This window comes from Octopus bimaculoides, chromosome 30 (assembly GCF_046866305.1).
Source record: "Octopus bimaculoides isolate indiv1 chromosome 30, ASM4686630v1, whole genome shotgun sequence".
Lineage (NCBI taxonomy): Eukaryota > Metazoa > Mollusca > Cephalopoda > Octopoda > Octopodidae > Octopus > Octopus bimaculoides.
This window is the reverse complement of record NC_142957.1, coordinates 5,033,862-5,039,861: the sequence shown is the minus strand read 5'-3', so window position 1 is coordinate 5,039,861 and position 6,000 is coordinate 5,033,862. Positions and strand designations below refer to the sequence as shown.

Below are 6,000 nucleotides of genomic sequence, written 5' to 3'. Positions count from 1 at the left end.
ATGTGGGGGGTGGGGGTGAGGGCTGGGGAGTGTTTGCCGTCTATGTATATTTATACACACACACACACACATGTATGGCTGCTGTCTGTGACACTACATTACGGGGGTGAATGTGAACGAGTGTAACAGTTTATAAATATATGTACATACACATACCTGCACACACACACACACACACACATACACACACACATATATATATATGATCTCAGAGTTGATAAATATTGTGGAAGACTTTATCAAAATAATATATGTACTGTCTAATTTGAACTTATTGTGTAATGGATGTGTGTGTGTATGTGCATGTGTGTGTATGTGCGTGTGTGTGTAAGTTCTCATTGTTAAATTTGAATTTGTGAAAGTATATATACATAGATACATGTATGAATAAATTATTTCTATATGGCTAATTTATGTCTGTGTGTATGCATGTCTGTGTGTGTGAGTATGTATGTATGTATATGTGTGTGTGTGTATATATATTTATATATATATATATATTTATTTATTTATTTACTTAGATATACAGGAATACATTTATATACGCATATGTATGTACACACACACACACACAAACACACACACACAATTCTAATTTAACAATGGAAACATCCAAATACACACACAGGTGTGTGTGTGTCTGAAAGTATCTGGGGTTGATGGTATTAACTTAAACTCCTGACTCTGGTGCTCCAGCGTGACTACAGACCAGCGAGTGAAGCTAGGAAAGAATTGTGTACATATGTAATGTACACACAGACACACACATATATACTGTATACGTCTGTATTAGTTGTAAATATTGTTAAATGCGAATTTTTACATATGTTATCTTTTCAATATAGACAAGGTGTATGTATATGTATATCTGTATATACATATGTATACGTATATATACTATATTTGTGTGCGTATATAATTTATAGGTATTAAATGTAATGTGTAAATTTAGGCATATATGTTATGTATATCAAAAATATACATTACATAAGTGTATATGTGTGTGTGTATGTATATATATATATATATATATATATATATATATATATATATATGTATGTGTGTAAGTAAATATATGTGTATGGCTGTTTGTGTATGTATGAATATATGTATATGTAAATCTGTATGGTTGTTTTGTTTTACCTACCTATTTATTTTCCTGTCTATAAGTCTGTCTATCTATCTATCTATCTATCTATCTATCTATCTATCTATATGTCTATCTGTCTATCTATCTGTCTATCTGTCTGGCTGTCTGTCTGTCTGTCTGTCTATCTGTCTGTCTATCTATCTGTCTATCTGTCTGTCTATCTGTCTATCTCTCTATCTATTTGTGTCTATCTATCTATGTCTATCTATCTATCTGTCTATCTATCTGTCTATCTATCTCTCTATCTATCTATCTCTCTATCTATCTACATGTTTGTCTATCTGTCTGTCTGTCTGTCTGTCTCTCTGTCTGTCTCTCTCTCTCTCTCTCTCTCTCTCTCTCTCTCTCTCTCTCTCTCTCTCTCTCTATTTTCCTATTTATTATTATTTCATATGACTGCAACGTAATACTGTTGTTAAAAAAGATTTCTAACATTAGGCTACAGCAAGTAACCTCAGATACCAAAATCCTTCCTAAGTATCCTAGCTGTCCTTTATTAATAATGTTACCTGATTAAATCATTAACAAGCTTGGCAAAATGCTTGAAGGCATTTCATCTGTCTCCATGTTGTGAGTTCAAATTCCGCTGTGGTCAAGTCTACCTTTGATCCTTTCAGGGTCGCTAAAATAAGTCCCAGTTAAGTACTGGGGTTGATGTAATTAACTAAGCCCTTTCCCTAAAATTTCAGGCCTTGTGCCTTTAGTAGAAAGGATTATTATTATTATTATTATTATTATTATTATTATTATTATTATTATTATTATTAAGGTGGTGAGCTGGCAGAATCCTTAGAACACCGGGTGAGATGCGTAATAATGGCTGCTATGTTCTGAGTTCAAATTCCACCGAGGTTGACTTTCATCCTTTTGGAGAGCGATAAATTAAGTACCCGTGAAACACTGGGGTCGATGTAATCGACTAGTCCCCTCCCCACAAATTTGAGGCGTTGTGCTTCCAGGAGAAAGGATTATTATTATTATTATTATTATTATTATTGAAGGTGGCGAGCTGGCAGAATCGTTAGCACGCCGGGCGAAATGCTTAGCGGTATTTTGTTTGCCATTACATTCTGAGTTCAAATTCTGCTGAGGTTGACTTTGCCTTCCATCCTTTCGGGGTCAATAAAATAAGTCAAGCAAATCAACCCCCTCAGAGCTTATTCTTTGTAAGCCTAGTATTTATTCTATCGGTCACTTTTGCCGAACAGCTAAGTTACAGGAATGTAAACACACCAGCACAAAGACACACACAAATATATACATACACATATATATATATATATATATATATATATATATATATATATATATATATACATACATACGACAGGCTTCTTCCAGTTTCCGTCTACCGAATCCACTCACAAGGTTTTGATTGGCCCGAGGCTATAGTAGAAGACACTTGCCCAAGGTGCCACGCAGTGGGACTGAACCCGGAACTATGTGGTTGGTAAGCAAGCTACTTACCACACAGCCACTCTTGCACCTATTATCATTATTATTATTATTATTATTATTATTATTATAGTTTGAATGAAGCATTGTCTGATATTTTTTTAATGTTTTGAAAGCTAAAACAATGCCAGACTTTTTGGGGTCAATGAAATAAAGTGCCCTCTCACATCACAATTGCTGGCATTGACCCCTGTATTAAAGTGGCATCCTGCACAGTGGTGAGTTGTGATCTCAGTCACTTATGCACTGTGGGAACAAGATAACTAACTGGTTGTATGAGTCACGAGGCTTGAGGGGAAAATATATATATAATTCAAAACTTGATTTTTTTTTTTTTTTTTGTACTTATATAGGCGCAGGAGTGGCTGTGTGGTAAGTAGTTTGCTTACCAACCACATGGTTCCGGGTTCAGTCCCACTGCGTGGCACCTTGGGCAAAGTGTCTTCTGCTATAGCCTCAGGCCGACCAAAGCCTTGTGGCTTTGGTAGACGGAAATTGAAAGAAGCCTGTCGTAAATATATGTATGTGTGTGTGTTTGTGTGTCTGTGTTTGTCCCCCCAACATCACTTGACAACCGATGCTGGTGTGTTTACATCCCCGTAATTTAGCGGTTCGGCAAAAAGAGACCGATAGAATAAGTTCTAGGCTTACAAAGAATAGATCCTGGGGTCGATTTTCTCGACTAAAGGCTGTGCTCCAGCACGGCCGCAGTCAAATGACTGAAACAAGTAAAAGACTAGAAGAGCAAGTAAAGAGTATGTAGTGCTTTTGCACATCAGTAAATTGATTTCATGCTATCTATAATAATAAACGTGAAATATCTGTCTGCTTGGGACCCCTGTATTTGCCCTACATAGACATATGCCTTTTTGGAATCGGGATGATCCCAGATTTGAAAATCTGCCCTTCATTTGGTTCTTGAACATCCAGCACTGGGATGTGATTTAAAAGCATTTGGGTTGTTATTTCTAGCAGGAAAAGCTTGGTTGATTCATGCTATCTTGGTTGGCGTTTGTCAAATGACGTCAGAGATCCGAGTGGGAGAGAAATGACATTTACTTTGTTAATTTTACATGGAGATAAGAACTTTGGGACAAATTGGCTAACAGTTGGAATTCAATTTGGGACTGGATAATTAGAATAGTTTCATTACAGAATTAATTATCATCTGTCCCTAACCTCTGATCATACACCACTGAGGCATATAGCCATTATAGATGTATTATAATCATGCTGTTTAGCTCTCTTTAGTTTTGGGCCACAGGTCCAGTTCGCCTTCTGCAGGAGCTAGCCTAAAAGTCTGCACATAGAGTATGGCTCTTAAACTAGTTTGCATATATGTATATACATACATACTTACACACACACACATATATATATATATATATATATATATCATCATCATCATCATCATCATTTAATGTCCGATTTCCATGCTAGCATGGGTTGGACGATTTGACTGAGGATTGGTGAACCAGATGGCTACACCAGGCTCCAATCTGCTTTGGCAGAGTTTCTACAGCTGGATGCCCTTCCTAATGCCAACCACTCTGAGAGTGTAGTGGGTGCTTTTACGTGCCACCAGCACGAGGGCCAGCCAGTCGGTACTGGCAACGGCCATGCTCAGAATGGTGTATTTTATGTGCCACCCGCACAAGAACCAGTCCAGGGGCACTGGCAACGATCTCGCTCGAAAGTCCTTACACATGTCATGGGCACAAGTGCCAGAAAGGTGACGCTGGGCACAGGTGCCATCTCGATTTCGTATATATATATACACGATGGGCTTCTTTCAGTTTCTGTCTAACAAATCCACTCATTAGGCTTTGGTCGGACCAAGGCTATAGTAGAAGACACTTGCGCAAGGTACCACACAGTGGAACAACCCAGAACCATGTGGTTGGTAAGCAAGCTATTTATCACACAGCCACTCCTGCACCTACACTTATGTGTATATTTTCTTAATTAACATCTAACAGAAACAGCAGAGTGGTTGAAGGGCCAAGTGCTTCATTCATTGGCACTTACCAAACTTACACAAATGACACTGTACAAAACTCTCAGCACTTGAGTCAACCCGTTGTTTCCGCTAAATACTAACACACACACATACACACAGTATGTGTGTGTATATATATATATATATATATATATATATATATATATATATAAATTCAATAATAGGATGAATTCTTTTACAAGAATTTATCATGTAGCTAGCATGAAAAAAACCTCATAAGGGGAAAAAAATCCATCATTTATTCCCCAAAATATATTTATTTATATAAGGGCATTACTATACAAGAATGCCTCACACTATGAGGGACTCTAAGGTAGTGTTTATTATGGTAGTCTGACCCTAGAGTCCCTCATAGCGTGAGGCATTCTTGTATAGTAATGCCCTCATATAAATAAATATATATACTCTCTTTACTCTTTCACTCTTTTACTTGTTTCAGTCTTTTGACTGCGGCCATGCTGGAGCACCGCCTTTAGTCGAACAAATCGGCCCCAGGACTTATTCTTTGGAAGCCTAGTACTTATTCGATCGGTCTCTTTTGCCGAACCGCTAAGTTACGGGCACGTAAACACACCTGCATCGGTTGTCAAGCAATGCTAGGAAGGACAAACACAAACACATACATATATATATATATATACATACATATATACGACGGGCTTCTTTCAGTTTCCGTCTACCGAATCCACTCACAAGGCTTTGGTCGGCCCGAGGCTATTAGTAGAAGACACTTGCCCAAGGTGCCACGCAGTGGGCCTGAACCCCCATGTGGTTGGTAAGAAAGCTACTTACCACACAGCCACTCCTACGCCTTTATATATATATATATATATATATATATATATATATATATATATATATATATATATATATATAGGGAGAGAGAGAGAGAGAGAGAGAGAGAGAGAGAGAGAGAAAACAAATAGAGATTATCAATCTGAGCAAAATATTTCATAAGGTCTTTGTTGGCACACCAGGCTAACAATATTAGAAATGGCTCTGATGAGAATAGCATCAAGTTTCTCAGGTTGTTCAATTTTTCTCAACTGATCAATAAACCAATTGAGTAAACCTATCAGTAATGAATCTATCATGGCTACTGGAAACAGCTGTAAGCTAAATTTACTCTAATAAAGCAAAAATATGTGTTTATGATCTTGTAAGAGACCAATAGAATAAGTACTAGGCTTACATAGAATAAGTCCTGGGGTCGATTTCTTCGACTAAACACCCTTCAAGGTGGTGCTCCAGCATGGCCACAGTCAAATGACTGAAAGAAGTTAAAGATTAAAAGATTGGTTTGAAATTTTAACATACATATTCAGATATATACACTGTTTTAGACTACATGACTTTCTGTGTATGTGTGCATTGG

At 37.2% G+C, this 6,000-nt stretch overlaps 1 protein-coding gene across 1 annotated transcript in view; it reads left to right on the top strand.

Moving 5' to 3' along the window:
* LOC106872640 (kelch-like protein 5) overlaps positions 1–6,000 on the top strand; it is a 47,414-nt gene that overhangs the window by 900 nt on the left and 40,514 nt on the right. The window lies entirely within an intron of this gene.